The following is a 17,478-nucleotide window of genomic DNA, read 5'->3' as shown; positions in this document are numbered from 1 at the left end:
TGATACAATGGGTCGCAGTAACACTCACAGGACAGTATTTCTGTGCTGCTATTTCCACTTGATATTCTGGAGCTTCATGTAGATCTGTTGCAGTGAAGCAATAAAACAATACAGTGGCTTAAACAAGATTGTTTGTTTTCTTGTATGTAAGAGGTCGGAGTTAGGTCTTCATGTCTTCATGTCTGGTGGGGCAACTGTGCCCACCTTCAAAATGGCCCTTCTGGCTGGGCATGGTGGCTCACATCTGTAATCCCAGTACCTTGGGAGACAGAAGTGGGCATATCACTTGAGCTCAGGAATTTGAGGCCAGTCTGGGCAACATAGTGAGACCCCGTCTCTACTAAAAATACAAAAAATAAGCTGGGCGGCTGGGCGCAGTGGCTCACGCCTGTAATCCCAGCACTTTGGGAGGCCGAGGCGGGTAGATCACGAGGGCAGAAGTTCAAGACTAGCCTGGCCACGATGGTGAAACCCCGATTCTACTAAAAATACAAGAATTAGCCGGGTGTGGTGGTGGGGGCCTGTAATACCAGCTATTCTGGAGGCTGAGGCAGAGAATTGCTTGAACCTGGGAGGTGGAGGTTGCAGTGAGCCGAGATCGCACCACTGCACTCCAGCCTGGGCGACAGAGTGAGACTCCGTCTCAAATAAAATAAAATAAAATAAAATAAGCTGGGTATGGTGGTCCACACCTCTAGTCCCAGCTACTCCGGAGGCTGAGGTAGGAGGATTGCTTGAGTCCAGGAGGTGGAGGTTGCAGTGAGCTGTGATCACACCATTGCACCCCAGCCTGGGTGACAGAGTGAGACCCTGTTTCAAAAAAAAAAAAAAACAGAGAGAGAAGAGTGAGGTGGGAAAATACCCAATCCTTTGGCACATATCACTTCAATTCATATTTCTTTGCTAAAGCTTGGGCCCATGGCTTCACCTAGTTGCAAGGGAAACTGGGAAATGTACTTTCTTTCTTCTTCTTCTTTTTTTTGAGATGAAGAGTCTTGCTCGCTCCGTCGCCCAGACTGGAGTGCAATGGCGTGATCTCGGCTCACTGCAACCTCCGCCTCCTGTGTTTAAGCAATTCTCCTGCCTCACCCTCCCAAGTAGCTGGGATTACAGGCACTGGCCACCACACCTGGCCAATTTTTTGTATTTTTAGTAGAGACGGGGTTTCATCATGTTCGCCAGGCTAGTCTTGAACTCCTGACCTCAAGTGATCCACCCGCCTCCGCCTCCCAAAGTGCTGGGATTACAGGTGTGAGCCACCGGGACCGGCCTGGGAAATGTGCTTTCTAGCCACGCAGCATGTGCCCAGCTAAAATATGGCCATTCTATTTATTAAAGAGAGAAGGAGAAACTACGCATTTGAGGATGACTAGCAGTCAATGCTGTGTAATCTGCCTCCAGGGTTCTCAGCAGTGTTCTCAGTAAATATGAGTATCCCATGGATTAGGTGGTTTAATTTCTTATCATAAAACAATCATAAGTATCAAGTTTTTATCTATGAATTGGTTAGGGAGATTTAGGCTGCAAGTAACAGAATACTAAACTAAAAGTTGTCTAAAGAGTTGGGAGTTTCCTAGCTTAGCCAACATAAGAGGAGACCTCTATCTTTACAAATAATTTTTTTTTTTTTTTTTTGGAGACAGAGGCTTGCTCTGTTGCCCAGGCTGGAGCGCAGTGGTGCGATCTCGGCTCACTGCAACCTCCACCTCCCGGGTTCAAGTGATTCTTCTGCCTCAGCCTCCCAAGTAGCTGGGACTACAGGCACATACCACCACGCCTGGCTAATTTTTGTATTTTTAGTAGAGATGGGGTTTCCTCATGTTGACCAGGCTGGCCTTGAACTCCTGAACTCGTGATCTGCCCGCCTCAGCCTCCCAAAGTGCTGGGATTACAGGCGTGAGCCACTGTGCCCGGCCTTCTCTGAATAATTTTTTTAAATGAGCCAGGTGCGGTGGTATGTGCCTGTGGTCCCAGCTACTCAGGAGGCTGAGGCAGGAGGATCGTCTGAGCCTGGGAGGTCAAGGCTGCAGTGAGCCATGATTACACCACTGCAGTCCAGCCTCCAGCCTCTGCAATGGAGTGAGAGTGTCTCAAAAAAAAAACAAAACAAAACACAACAAAAAAAAACCCAGGACTTTTATCTTAAGATATCTTGGGGTAGACCATTTTTGAGTCAAGCCCTTCATGGTTGAAAGATGACTACCGTGGCTCCAAGCATCATATCCACAGAGAACAACTAAATAACAGCTATTATATATTGAGTACTTATCATGTGCTAGAACTGTCTGGGCATTTTAGGTGTATTCACTCATTTGATTTTCACAGCACCCTGAGAAGAAAGTCCAATTATTTTCATTTTGCAGAGGAGGAACACGAGGTACAGAAAGGTCAAGTAATCTGCTTAAGACAACACAGCCAATCAGAGGCAGAGCCATGCTTTTAGCCCAGATGGTTTGACCCTGGAGCCTGCACTTTTGTGTGGCTGCATTTGCCACAGGCAGCATCTCAGGAAGGGAGGCTTGGACAGGGGTCCTCCTAAAACATCTCTTTTAATTAGAGGAGGAAAATTCCTCCCAGAAGCCCCCAGCAGCCTCCCCTCTTATCTCATTGGCCAGAACAGGGTCCCATGGTTCTCCCCAACCCAATTACCAGCAGAGGGGAGTGGATCAAATGTAAATATCCCAGTCACCATCCACCTGGGGGTAATTAGTACATTGTCCTCCCACCAGAACAAAACAAGCTTCTTTTAGCAAGGAAGCAGGGGGCAAATATCTGCCCCTAGGCAGAACCCATGGTTGGTAGCTGGGGTCCGCCAGCCCACTGGGATTGAAATAAGGTTGGCTGAGACCCCATCCCTTACTTTCCACAAGGCTTCTGCAATTTCTCAGGCTTACAATTGTGTGCCTCTGATTTCCGGCTTCTGCTGAATTCTAGCAGCTGTTCCCTTTATTTCTGCCCTGGAATTGACTCAAATGTAGGATGCAGCCCGTTTCTTCTCCCAAGAAACCGTGGATACCAGACTGCTCTGTAAGCAGAATTTCACTAAGATTTGTGGGTCCCTGGAAGAGTTATAGAGTGGCTCAGCACACGACTGAAAGTGGCACTGGGACGTCTCTGCTCTTACAAGCTGGTTTCTCAGGCATCCTCCAGCCCCGCCCACGCAGGGCTGCTGCTCCCATCTGCTGGCGCCCATGCCCATCTACCCGCCTCCCTTCTTCAGCCCCTGCGTGACAGACACCTCGATGCCCCAGGGGCTTCCAATTCTCACACAGGAGGCCCTGCATTTCAGCTCTCCCTAGCCCCTCCTGCTCTTCCCAAACCAGGCTGCCAAGCCAAACCCAGTAAGGGCCTTTTAAGAATAAAAGGGCCTTTTAGTTAATGCAGCAGGATCTACTTTCCTTAGAAGGAAGCTTTGGTTATAAATAACAACCCTTCCCCTCTGGATTCCTCCAGGTGCATTGGAAATTCAAATTTCAGAATAAGCTGACTGCCAAGAGGGCCCTCCCCCTGTCGGGAGTCCCTTAGTCCACGGGAAATTCACAGAGAAGGAAACGGTCACTTTTCCTGCACCTGAGAAGGTAAAAATCAAACTGCCTTAGAAAGATTCTGTCCTCCTAAAAATTGGTGCCTCTGTACACCTCAGGGAGTCAGCAGGCTCTGCCTCCGAGGCTTAAAAGCCTCAGGGATTTCTTTCTTTCTTTTTTCTTTTTTTTGAGACAGAGTCTCGCTCTGTCGCGCAGGCTGGAGTGCAGTGGCGCGGTCTCGGCTCACTGCAACCTCTGCCTGCTGGGTTCAAGTGATTCTCCTGCCTCAGCCACCTGTGAGCCACCGTGCCAGCCAGCCTCAGTGATTTCTTAGGAGCCTGTTGTATGCAATCTTGAGGGCTGAAGAAGTGAGAGGGACCCACCCCATCCTACCTCTACAGAATGCTTGGCACCCCCACCAATGTTCCTAGACTCCATCTCAGGACCAAGGTAGTGTAGACCCAAAGCCCGGCCCTATCCTGGCTCCCATGCATCCCACAGCCTCTGGGGTAGAGGTGGTTAGAGGCACCAGCTCTAGACCTTGGCTGCCTTCTGTCTGCCCTCAGGGTCTGCTCAGATCAGGACACCCCCTCCCCCAGGCTGGGGCTCAGCCTCAGCATCCTTGGCAGGGCTCCCCACAGGGGCATTTCCACAACTTTCCAGCCCTGGCCTCCTGTTCAAGGGTTCGGCCTCAGGCAGGACTAGAGCTGAGTTGCAGAGGAGGAGGAGGAGCGGGGAGAGAGCCGAGTAGTTCAGGTTGCCGCAGGGGAGACAGGAGGGAGGAGAAGAGAAGGAGGGGAGGGAGCGAAGGTCCTCAGAACCCAAGTGCGGGGCAGCCTCAGGAAGGTGACTTCTGTTATTCTCCCTGTGTGCTGTGTCTTTAGGAAAATCCCCCTCACACGACAGCCCAACAGCCTTATACCCGCAGTTGCTCTGGGAGCAGGGGAAAACGTCCTGCAGTTCTTGCCCCTCATTTGGGTCAACTCCAGGGCAGAAGTAAAGGCGACAGCTGCAAGGAATCAGCAGAAGCAGGACAGCAGCCATGAGCACATGAGCCCCCAGAGCTGGCAGAAACCTTGGAGGCTTTGTGTAGCTACAGTGATGGCCACGTCTGGGCTGGCACTCACCTTATGCCAGTCTCTAGGGAGGAGCCTGCATTTGCAGACTGGGTTACATCTTTTCCCCTCTTCCATGCTGGGATTCTTTTTTTTTTTTTTTTTTTTTTTGAGACAGAGTCTCGCTCTGTCGCCCAGGCTGGAGTGCAGTGGTGCGATCTCGGCTCACTGCAAACTCCGCCTCCCAGGTTCAAGCAATTCTCCTGCCTCAGCCTCCGGAGTAGCTGGGATTACAGGCACCCACCCCCATGCCCGGCTAATTTTTGTATTTTTAGTAGAGACAGGGTTTCGCCATGTTGGCCAAGCTAGTCTCAAACTCCTGACCTCAGGTGATCCACCTGCCTTGGCCTCCCAAAGTGCGGGGATTACAAGCATGAGCCACCGTGCCCGGCCTGGAAATTGTTTTTTTTTAAACCCTCAGGTGATTCTGACTCTCCTGGAACCTGAGAACCACCAGTCTACGGGAATAGAGCCCTGCTTTGGGTCAGGTGTGTATAACTGTGGTATTTCCTTTCTTCTCTGCCTCTATTGTTGATGTTGTTTTTTTGTTTTTTGTTTTTTTTTGAAACGGAGTCTCGCTGTTGCCCAGGCTGGAGTGCAGTGGCGCAATCTCGGCTCACTACAATCTCTGCCTCTGGGGTTCATGCCATTCTCCTGCCTCAGCCTCCCGAGTAGCTGGTAAGGGAGGAGACCACCCCTCATATTGTCTTATGCCCAATTTCTGCCTCCAAAGAAAGAAGTAAAAACTAAAAGGCAGAAATGAAATCCACAGGCAGACAGCCCGGCGCTGCACCCTGGGCCTGGTAGTTAAAGATCGACCCCTGACCTAATCAGTTATGTTGTCTATAGATTACAGACATTGTATAGAAATGCACTGTGAAAATCCCTATCTGTTTTGTTCCGATCTAATTACCAGTGCATGCAGACCCCAGTCACGTACCCCCCGCTTGCTCAATCAATCCCGACCCCCTCACACGCACCCTCCTTAGAGTTGTGAGCCCTTAAAAGGGATAGGAATTGCTCACTCGGGGAGCTCGGCTCTCGAGACAGGAGTCTTGCCGATGCCCCCAGCCGATTAAACCCCTTCCTTCAACTTGGTATCTGAGGAGTTTTGTCTGCGGCTCGTCCTGCTACACTGGGACTACAGGCGCTCGCCACCACGCCCGGCTAATTTTTTATATTTTTTAGTAGAGGCAGGGTTTCACCGTGTTAGCCAGGATGGTCTCGATTGCCTGACCTCATGATCGCCTGCCTTGGCCTCCCAAAGTGCTGGGATTACAGGCGTGAGCCACCGCGCCCGGCCCCACTCTCTACCTCTGTTTGTTTAGGGGCAGGCATAGAATCCCATTCTAGTCAATAAGACAGAAGGGGGTTCTGGAAAGTTCCCCCACCCCCTTATAAAACAAGGAGGACGTCTGAGGAGAAGCTTTGCCGTGGCCTTTTGCCTTTGGATGCTGCCAGAGGGGTTAGAAGGCGGAGCTCCACAGTCAGGCAGCTGGGGTGTGTATCCTAGTGGGGAGAGCAAGAGACAGTGGGACAAAAATAATAACAGTAATAGCAGCAATGCTTCTTGAGGACTTTCTGCATGGCAGGCCCTATTCTAAGCACCTCATGTAGCATATTTCATCCTCAAACAGTCCTGAAGTAGGTTCTGTTATTCCGATTTTATAAATGAGGAAACTGAAGCACAGACAAGTTTAAATAACTTGTTCAAAGTCATACAGCTCATACATGGAGGCCAGCATGCAGACCAGGTGTGTGGGGTATGGGCATTGCGGGCTACTTTAGGGACCCTGGCCTTTTCCTCAGCACAGTGGGAAGCTGGTGAAAGGTTTTAAGCAGGGGTGGCCCCTCTGATTTACCTTTTTTTTTTTTTTTTTTTTTTTTTTTTTGAGACAGTGTCTCACTCTGTTGCCCAGGCTGGAGCGCACTGGTGAGATCTTGGCTCACTGCAGCCTCAAACTCCTGGGCTCAAGTGATCCTCCCACCTCAGCCTCCTAAGAAGCTGGGACTACAGGCAAATGCTACAGTGGCTGGCTACTTTTTGTAAAGACGGAGTTTCACCATGTTACCCAGGCTGGTTTTGAACTCCTGAGCTCAAGCAATCCGTCCACCTCTGCCTCCCAAAGTGCTGGGATTACACGCATGAGCCACCACGTCTGGCCTGATTTACTTTTAAAAGTCACTGAAATGCTTTGCTCGTAAAATTCTCTGCTGGGGACAAGCCAGCCACACTTGCACGGCCTGTTCTTCAGCCTCTTTTCCTCCCTGAGACATCAGTCCCTTAGCAAACCCAGCGTCTTGGGTGACTGGGACCAGGGTGACTCAATGGCAGATGCTGATGGGTGAGACAGCCACAAAGATGATCTTTGGAGAGTGAGTTTAAGGTGATTTGTTTTACTTAATTTTTAATTTTTTAATTTTTTTTTGAGACAGAGTCTCACTCTGTCGCCCAGGCTGGAGTGCAGTGGCGTGATCTCAGCTCACTGCAACCTCCTCCTCCCGGTTCAAGCTACTCTCCTGACTCAGCCTCCAGAGTAGCTGGGATTCCAGGCATGTGCCACCACACCCAGCTAATCTTTGTATTTTTAGTATAGACAGGGTTTCACCATATTGGCCAGGCTGGTCTCCAACTCCTGACCTCAAGTGATCCACCAACCTTGGCCTCCCAAAGTGTTGGGATTACAGGACTGAGCCACCACCTCTGGCCAGGTGATTCGTTTTAAATCTGAATTTTTACATTTTTTTATAATAAGTGACCATATATCACTTGCTATTTAAAAAAAATTTTTTTTTTGAGATGGAGTTTTGCCCTTGTTGCCCAGGCTGGAGTGCAATGGCATGATCTTGGGCCACTGCAATCTCCGCCTCCCGGGTTCGAGCGATTCTCCTGCCTCAGCCTCCAAGTAGCTGGGACTACAGGCATGCGCCACCACGCCCAGATAATTTTTGTATTTTTAGTAGAGGCAGGGTTTCACCATGTTGGCCAGGCTGGTCTCAAACTCCTTACCTCCGGTGATTCTCCTGCCTTGGCCTCCCAAAGTGCTTGGGATTACAGGCGTGAGCCACCGTGCCCAGCCAAAAGTCATTATTTATAAAAAGAAAGATGAGGGGCCAGCACCCCGCCCTCCCCAGGGTTGTTGACTCCTGCTGGTACTGGCTGTGGCTCAAGTCATCATCATGGAGGCTAACCCTTGGAGGGTGGATAGTGCAGTGGCAGCATCCTAAGTGCTTTATGTGACCTGTATGAACTCATTTAATCCCCACTGGCTTGGCCAAGGCCGCAGAGCTGAAGAGTGGCAGGCTAGCGTCCGGACTCTCAGCTATGTACCAGGCTGCTTTTCTGGAAATGGTTTCCAGTTCCCCCGTGGGTGAAAGGCCTGTCCTTCCCACACCTTCCACAGTGGAAGTGGCCTCCATTCTCTGCTGTGCAGAATTGCTGGTGGAGAAGTGGGGGTTGGGGAGCTGGGGGCAGGAAATAGAAGATATTGGACAGAAATGTCCTGCAGTTGTTTGAAGCCTAAACAAAAACCCTTTCTTGGCCAGGTGCGGTGGCTCATGCCTATAATCCTGGCACTTTGGGAGGCTGAGGTGGGCCGATCACTTGAGGTCAGGAGTTCAAAACCAGCCTGGCTAACATGGTGAAACTCCATCTATTCTAAAAATACAAAAATTAGCCGAGTGTGGTGGTGGGTGCCTGTAATCCCAGCTACTCGGGAGGCTGAGGCAGGAGAATCACTTGAACCCGGGAGGCGGAGGTTGCAGTGAGCTGAGATCGCGCCTCTGCACTCCAGCCTGGGTGACAGAGTGAGACTCCTCTCAAAAAAAAACAAACTCATTCTTCTTGTGGTGTCAGCCCACAGAGCCGTCACCTTAGATAGGCTCTGCCCTTCTTGGGACCCTAGGCTCCTGGATCTGTTGCAGTATGAGTGGGGTGGGAGGGGTGGTCATTTGAGGGATGTAGACACCTGATAATTATGGTTAAGAATTTGTAGGCTGGGTGCAGTGGCTCACGCCTATAATCCCAGCACTCTGGGGGGCTGATGCGGGTGGATCACAAGGTCAGGAGTTCAAGACCAGCCTGACCAACATGGTGAAACCCCATCTCTACTAAAAATACAAAAATTAGCTGGGCATGGTGGCATGAGCCTATAATCTCAGCTACTCAGGAGACTGAGGCAGGAGAATCGCTTGAACCCAGGATGCGGAGGTTGCAGTGAGCCGAGATGGCGCCAATGCACTCCAACCTGGGCAAAAAAAAAAAAAAAAAAAAAAAAAATTTGCATATTCAAATTCCTGCTCTGACACTTACCAGCTATGAGACCTTTGGCAAGTACCTAAGCTTTGTGAGTCTCCATTTATTTTTGTTTAGAGATGGGGTCTCGCTCTGTTGCCCAGGCTAGATTGCAGTTGCATGATCATAACTCACTGTAACTTAGAACTCCTGGACTCAAGTACTCCTCCCGCCTCAGCCTCCCAAGTAGCTGGGACTATAGGTTCATGCCACCATGCCCATGCCTGGCTAACTAAAAAAATTTTTTTTTTGTAGAGACAGAATCTCACTATGTTGCCCAGGCTGGTCTCAAACTCCAGGCCTCAAGAGATCCTCCTGCCTCAGCTTCTCAAAGTGCTGGGATTACAGGTATGAGCCACAACATTCAGCCCGAGTCTTAGTTTCTTTGTGGGTAAAATGAAGATCTTGGCAGTTGTCAGGGTCAAATGGCAGAATATATGTAAAGTCCTTAGCATGGTGCCTGGCACATGGTAAGCACTTATTAAATAATGGTTGTCATTATTAATTCAACAAGCGTTTACTGAACATCCTCGTGGTACCCGGCACTGTGTCAGAAGCAGACCCACTGGCAGTGCCAGAGCCCAGCAATTGCACCTCGAGGCTCCAAACACGCACAGACTTAAGAATTCAGCAGAAGCAAGAAGCCAGAGTTAGAAGTTCCCTGAGAACAAAAATCTCTGGAGTGTACAGAGGATGGAGGGAGGGCTTCGCATGACCCAGGGCATGGGATGGGACTTGAGGAAAACTTGCCTCAGTCCCGTGGGCACCCCTGCCGACACCCAGTTTATAGACATGGCAGAGTGTGCCCCCTCCTCCTGGCTGGCAGAGGCCTGACTACTCTGTGAAGGTGTTGGGGCAACATCCCCAGGTGGAGGGGGTGAATTTTGTTTGGTCCTAATTAAATATGGCTTCCATTCCTTTTTTATTTTCGTTTGTTTGTTTTGAGACAGTCTCACTCTGTTGCCCAGGCTGCAGTGCAGTGGCATGATCTTGACTCACTGAAACCTCCGTCTCCTGGGTTCAAACAATTCTCCCACCTCAGCCTCCCGAGTAGCTGGGATTACAGGTGCCCACTACCACACCCGGCTAATTTTTGTATTTTTAGTAGGGATGGGGTTTCACCATGTTGACCAGGCTGGTCTCGAACTCTTGACCTCAAGTGATCTGCCCTCCTCAGCCTCCCAAAGAGCTGAGATTACAGGTGTGAGCCACCGCCGCCCCCCCATATTCCCTTTCGTTAGCAAAGAACTTGCTCAGAGTCATGCAGGTAGTAAGCAGGCAAAGCTCATGTTTCAATCTGTGTAGTTTGGGTTCGGGGGTGGGTTGTGTGTGTCCCTGTTCCAGAAGATAAGAAATAGTAGGACCAGGCTGGGCACGGTGGCTCATGCCTGTAATCCCAGCACTTTGGGAGGCCAAGGTGGGCAGACCACGAGGTCAAGAGTTCAAGACCAGCCTGACCAACAGGGCGAAACCCTGTCTCTACTAAAAATACAAAAAATTAGCTGGTTGTGGTGGCGCATGCCTGTAATCCCAACTACTCAGGAGGCTAAGGCAGGAGAATTGCTTGAACCAGGGAGGCAGAGGTTGCAGTGAGCTGAGATCGCGCCACTGTACTCCAGCCTGGGTGATAGAGTGAGACTCCATCTCAAAAAAAAAAAAAAAAAATAGTAGGTCCAACCTCACAGAACTGTGGGAGGAATTAGGCTTAGAACTGCAACTGGCACTCAGGAAGTACACAACTGAGGTTAGCCGATTTTATGTTTAGCTTGCACCATCTTCTCCCTCTCTCTGTTTCTCTGTTTTTCTCTGTTTCAGCTTCCTTTTTTTTTTTTTTTTTTGAGATGGAGTCTTGCTCTGTCACCCAGGCTGGAGTGCAGTGGCACCATCTCGGCTCACTGCAAGCTCCGCCTCCCGGGTTCACGCCATTCGCCTGCCTCAGCCTCCTGAGTAGCTGGGACTACAGGCACCCATCACCACGCCCGGCTAATTTTTTTGTATTTTTAGTAGAGATGGGGTTTCACTGTGTTAGCCAGGATGGTCTCGATCTCCTGACCTCGTGATCCGTCTGCCTTGGTCTCCCAAAGTGCTGGCATTACAGGCGTGAGCTACTGTGCCTGGCCTTTCTTTTTTTTTGAGACAGAGTTTCGCTCTTGTTGCCCAGGCTGGAGTACAATGGCACGATCTCGGCTCACTGCAACCTCCGCCTCCCGGGTTCAAGCGATTCTCCTGCCTCAGCCTCCCAAGTGGCTGGGATTACAGGCGTTAGCCACCACGCCTGGCTAATTTTTGTATTTTTAGTAGAGACGGGGTTTCACCCTGTTGGTCAAGCTGGTTTCGAACTCCTGACCTCAGGTGATCCACCTGCCTCGGCCTCCCGAAGTGCTGGGATTACAGGTGTGAGCCACTGTGCTCAGCCTGTTTCCGCTTCTTTAGACACTCTTTGTGTGCCTTAAGTCACTATTTACAAAAAATTAAATACATCTCTACATTTTCCCACCTCCCTTGCAGTAGCTCTAGCCAAAATAACTAAGTTCTGGCACGTAGAAGTGGCATATGCAACTTTCAAGAACTGCCCTTAAACGGAGGCATTGTATCTTTCTCCTCCCCTTTCTTCTTTCCTGCTGCATGAAATGTAGGCATGATGGCTCGAGCTGGAGCAGCTATTTTGGGCCATGAGACAAAAGACAAATGCAGAGAATTTGGGAGCAACAAGACAGAAAAAGTCTAGGTCCCTAATGATTGTGGCATCACTGTGCCAGCCTGGACTGTATTCCTAGAGAGAATAAAATTTAAATGAGAGCAACAAAATTCTATCACATTTAGGCTTCTGTTATTCAGGTATCCAACATTCGTAGCTGAAATGAATCCAGATTAATGCTGGAGTAGAACTTGGATTTAGACCCAGGCTTGCCTGACCCTGAGAAACTCCACCAGTGTTTCTTAAAGTGTTGATGGGTGACTACCTGAATCAGAATCACGGTGAGAAGCGTGTTTAAAACACAGATTATAGGCCAGGTGCAGTGGCTCACAGCTATCATCCTAGCACTTTGGGAGGCTGAGGAGGGAGGCTTACTTGAGCCTGGCAGTTTGAGACCAGGCTGGGCAACATAGCAAGATCCCATCTCTAAAAAAGAATTTTTTTTTTTTTTTAAGACAGAGTCTGGCTGTCGCCCAGGCTGGAGTGCAGTGGCGCCATCTCAGCTCACTGCAATCTCCGCTCACTGCAATCTCCACCTCCCAGGTTCAAGTGATTCTCCTGCCTCAGCCTCCCAAGTAGCTATGATTACAGATGCACGCCACCACACGCTTGGCTACTTTTTTTCGTTGTTGTTCATTTGTTTTTTTTTTTGAGATGGAGTCTTGCTCTGTTGTCCAGGCTGGAGTGCAGTGGCGTGATCTCGGCTCACTACAACCTTCACCTCCTGGGTTCAAGCAGTTCTCTGCCTCAGCCTCCCAAGTAGCTGGGATTACAGACACCCGCCACCACGCCCAGCTAATTTTTGTATTTTTAGTAGTGATGAGGTTTCACCATCTTGGCCAGGCTGGTCTTGATCTCCTGACCTCGTGATCCACCCACCTCGGCCTCCCAAAGTGCTGGGATTACAGGCGTGAACCACTGCGCCCAGCCTTTTTTTGTATTTTTAGTAGAGACGGGGTTTCACCATGTTGGCCAGGCTGGTCTCGAACTCCTGACCTCAAGTGATCTGTCTGCTTTGGCCTCCCAGAGTGCTGGGATTACAGGAGTGAGCCACTATGTCCAGCCCCTACACAAATTTTTTAGTTAGCCAGGCGTGGTGGTGCACACCTCTCTACAGTCCCAGCTACTCGGGAGGCTGAGGCAGGAGGATCACTTGAGCCCAGGAGTTTGGGGTTGAAGTGAGTGCCACTGCATTCCAGCCTGGGTGACAGAAGTAGACCCTGTCTCTAAAAAAAATAAATAAAATAAAATGTCTATTCTGGTATACCACTCAGCTCTGCTGAATTAGACTCTCTAGAGCTGGGACCTGGGCAGTTCTCCTTTAACCACGTTCTCCATGCAGAGGACTTCAAGGCACACTCAAGTTGGAGACCACAGGGCTTCATTCTGTGTCCTCATGTAACTCTTAAGAAAATCAGGAGTCCATTCCGATCCCTTGGGTGAACTGAAGGCAGGTGGAGATCAGGGGACTTGGGGGAGGCAGTGAGGTGGAGGGCAGGGGTCAAGCTCCCAGGGCCTCAGGTCATCTGTGTCCATCCCCTGAGGCAGGCTCTGGGCAGCCCTCCCTGAGGAGGTAGCCCTGTCCCCAGGGCCCTGGATGGTGAGGATGACCCAGCCTTCGTAAGCCTGCCCTCACACACAGCACTCACTCCAAAGCTTGCTGGAATCATCTGAGGCTACCAGTGTCTACAGCACATCGAGCTGCCCTTATGGAGCCTGGGACCAGCCCCAGGAAGCCAATCTCAGCTCAGGAGCCAGGATTTTAGTGCAAAGCTGCGCCCCCTTCTGTAAACCACGGTTCTCCTGAGAAACAGCTCATGCCTTTGGTAAGCTGCTGGGCCCTGGGGAGATGGAACACCTGACTTGCGGCACCTGGGGACCATGTGACCAGAGCTGAGCACTGTCTGACCTTGCCACAAAGTCAGGTGTGCCCAGCAGTTTCTGTCATCAAGGGAAGAAAGCACACGTGGGTGAGGGCTGAGCGCAGGCATGTCCTGAAGCCCAGCTGAGCCTCTCAGCAGGCGGCTCCTTCCCCAGAGTCCCTTCTCCAGCTTCCCAAAGCCCCTGCATCCGCCCATACCTTGGGCACAGGTCCCTAAGACCAACTGAACACTCGAGCATGAGCCAGGCAGACAGCCTGGGTGGATGCCAGCAGAAAGATTGGTGAAGACTGGATCTCCTGGGCAGAAGCGGTGACAGGCACATGGCGTCCAGTGTGAGGCTGGAGGCATCAGGGAGCAGAGGGATGCAAGCCCCTCTACGTTCTCCCTTGTCATGGCTGGGTGTGAGAATGACCTTAGGCAGTGGGGTGGGGCATGAATATTTTGAGCTTGTGCCAGCTGTGTGGCGGAGCGTGGGCCTGTACGGAGGCACCGCACTCCCATCTCCCTCGGCTCCCAACTCCCTCCGTGGGAAGCTGAGTTCAGGCACTGCCCCTCCTGTATGGACAGGGAGCCACTGGTCCCAGCTTGCTGGTTGCCAGGCAACCCAGGATGAGCCTTCGAGGTCATTCCTCAGACAACTCTGAGCTCTCTCCACAGCCTGGGAACAGATGGTTCCGCAGCAGCCAGCCCCAGCCTGAAATGAGTTGCGGAGGCACTGCTGCCTGTCTCCACCAGCAAGAGGGAGGAGAGGCCCTTCCCGTGCCTGCAGCAGTCCAGGGTAGATGCAAGCAGAAAGACTGGTGAAGACTGGAGCTCCTGGGCAGAAGCACTGACAGGCACGTGGGGTCCTGTATGAAGAGCTGCACTTTGTGTGAAAGGAAAGGTGGCCCGAGGTCTGGCTCTACTTCAGCCGGGGCAGTGGCTGGTGGTCTTGCCGGGTGGGCCAGTCTTGGGAGGGGGTGATGGGGAAGTTGGTGAAACAGAGGCACTGGGTCAGCAACTATGTGGTGGGACTCTCAGAAACGGCCCGGATTACAAGAGAATGCTTCACCCGAGTGACTATTTACCAAAGCCCTCCCCCTCAAAAGAGGCTTTTAACAGTCAGGTGACACCCGTGGGTGTCACCATCTTCCCTTTCTCTATTATTAGGACCTGGACAAAATTCAAGAAGATGTCCCAACCACATGTAGCCTTACCTTTGATACTTCCAATTGCAATGAGACTTAAATTTTAGAATAAGAGATACAGGCTGGGCGCGGTGGCTCACGTCTGTAATCCCAGCACTTTGGTAGGCCAAGGCCGGTGGATCGCCTGAGGTCAGGAGTTTGAGACCAGCCTGGCTAACATGGCAAAACCCCGTGTCTAGTAAAAATACAAAAATTAGCCGAGTGTGGTAGTGCACGCCTGTAATCCCAGCTACTCAGGAGGTGGAAGCAGGAGAATCACTTGAACTCGGGAGGCGGAGGTTGCAGTGAGCCGAGATTGCGCCACTGCACTCCAGCCTGGGTGACAGAGCAAGACTTTCTCAAAAAAATAAAATAAAATAAATAATAATAAAAAGAGGATACAGACCATTTACAGGGTTTTTCCTGGTCCATTATCCTGCTCTAATAATGCCAATCAACATGTGATCATTATTCCCTGGGGACAGAACTGGTCACCACTAGTTTGTGACTCTACCTCATTTGAGGTGGCATCCAGGGTGACATCCCAGACTTCCTTACCTTACTTGAAGCACGATGAGCCTTAATTTTCGAATAGAAATGTTGACCAGCAAGCCAGCTTTTTTTTTTTTTCCAGGACAAGGATAAATTCCCTTAAGAATTTTGCAAACATCACATGTTTTCTTTCCCCTTGTTGCAATATATGTAATTTATCTCCTGGTGTAACTTGCTTAATAGTTACCGTTTGTTAATTCCATCTGCTTCCCAAGAGGAGAACATACTGTTACGTGGTGATGTCCTGGGTTCTGTGAGTCTCCCATAAGCCGCAGCTGGTCAAGAAACGAATCAATGGGGCCACGAACAAAGTGGCCATGGAGGCAGGTATGGGGGAAGGCATGAGGGCAGGCACGGGGGCAGGCAAGGGGGCAGGCACGGAGGCAGGTATGGAGGGAGGTATGGAGGCAGGTATGGAGGCAGGCATGGAGGCAGGCATGGAGGCAGGTACGGGGGCAGGCATGGGGGCAGGCACGGAGGCAGGTATGGAGGCAGGTATGGGGGCAGGCATGGAGGCAGGCATGGAGGCAGGCATGGAGGCAGGTATAGAGGCAGGTATGGGGGCAGGCATGGAGGCAGGCATGGGGGCAGGTATGGAGGCAGGCATGGAGGCAGGTATGGAGGCAGGTATGGGGGCAGGCACGGAGGCAGGTATGGGGGCAGGCACGGAGGCAGGTATGGAGGCAGGTATGGGGGCAGGCACGGAGGCAGGTATGGAGGCAGGCACGGAGGCAGGTATGGAGGCAGGCATGGAGGCAGGCATGGAGGCAGGCATGGAGGCAGGCATGGGGGCAGGCATGGAGGCAGGTATGGAGGCAGGTATGGGGGCAGGCATGGAGGCAGGTAAGGAGGCAGGTATGGGGGCAGGCATGGGGGCAGGCATGGGGGCAGGCATGGAGGTTTTGCCCAGCTTCTCCAGTACAAGCTTCCCTCACCAAAGCCAACCTGGTTGCCATCGCCTCTGAGTGGCCACACCTGAGCCCTTGTGGCTCAGCCAGCCAGCTGGTGACTGCCTGGTTACACAAACATTTTCCTTCATGGAAGACAGCAATTTGTCCTCCTTCGACGGATCCTTGTTGTCGAGCTGGACTTGCGTTTCCATCCTCCCTCTGCACTTCCAATCAGGGTCTCACTGAAGGGCACCGGTTGGGTGTCCTACAGGACATTGCGTCCCGCCGAGAAGCTCATGCTTCTGTGAAGGCTGCAGAGGTGTGAAACAGTGGGCCAGGCCAGGCACAGTGGCTCTCGCCTATAATCCCAGCACTTTGGGAGGCTGAGGCAGGTGGATCACCTGAGGTCCGAGGTTCAAGATCAGCCTGGCCAACATGGTGAAACCCCATCTCTACTAAAAATATAAAAATTAGCTGGGCATGGTGGCAGGTACCTGTAGTCCCAGCTACTCAGGAGGCTGAGGCACAAGAATCACTTGAACCTGGGAGGTGGAGGCTGCAGTGAGCCGAGATCATGCCACTGCACTCCAGCCTGGGCAGCAGAGTGAGACTCCATCTCAAAAACATAAAGAACAAAAAAACCAACAACAACAACAACAACGAACAGTGGGCCGGTCCCTGTGGGGCTCATTGGACTTTCCTTATACCCATGACCCTGGGTTAGGTGGTCTCTGCATGGTGAACTGCCCTGGCAGCCAAGTCACACCACCTTGGAAGCCTGCAGATCTGCAGGAGGGGGCATATGCTCTGTGCCAGTAACAACATGTGATACAGCCGGGTGTGGTGACTCTGTGACTGAAATCCCAGCACTTTGTGAGGCCAAGGTGGGAGGATTGCTTGAGCACAGAAGTTTAAGACCAGCCTGGGCAATGTAGTGAGACCCCGTCTCTAAAAAAAAAAAAAATTAGCCAGGTGTAGTGGCACACACCTGTAGTCTCAGGTACTTGGGCAGCTGAGGTGGGTGGATCACCTGAGCCTATAAGGTCAAGGCTGCAGTTAGCCATGATCACACCACTGCACTCCAACCTGGGCGACAGAGCAAGACCTTGTCTCAAAAAAACACACGATGCTGTTTCTCCTGGAGTCAGTGTCCATGGGTCTGGGAGCCAGCGCAGGGAGTGGCACATCCTTGGTCCTCAGGGGAGGACTGGATCCATCAGGAGGTTAAAAAATGATTCCTCTGAAGTGGAAGCTGAGACTGTCACCACCACTGAGAAAACAGATGATAAAATATGAGTCATTATGGTGTGACCCTGAGTCTCAAAGGGAAATGGAAGCTGCTGTTGAGCAGAGATA

The 17,478-nt window shown here is 51.2% G+C and overlaps 1 long non-coding RNA gene across 1 annotated transcript; it reads left to right on the top strand.

Moving 5' to 3' along the window:
* Positions 1–3,178: 3,178 nt before the first annotated feature.
* On the top strand, positions 3,179–17,244 carry LOC117980061 (uncharacterized). The gene is made up of 5 exons (XR_004671191.3): positions 3,179–3,578; positions 5,061–5,127; positions 9,189–9,281; positions 13,288–13,457; positions 14,172–17,244. It is a non-coding gene; the product is annotated as an uncharacterized LOC117980061 (long non-coding RNA).
* Positions 17,245–17,478: the final 234 nt, after the last annotated feature.

The sequence above is a fragment of the Pan paniscus genome, chromosome 1, assembly GCF_029289425.2.
Source record: "Pan paniscus chromosome 1, NHGRI_mPanPan1-v2.0_pri, whole genome shotgun sequence".
In the NCBI taxonomy this organism is placed as follows: domain Eukaryota; kingdom Metazoa; phylum Chordata; class Mammalia; order Primates; family Hominidae; genus Pan; species Pan paniscus.
Note: the sequence above shows the minus strand (reverse complement) of the source record. Positions and strands in the feature narration are given on the sequence as shown.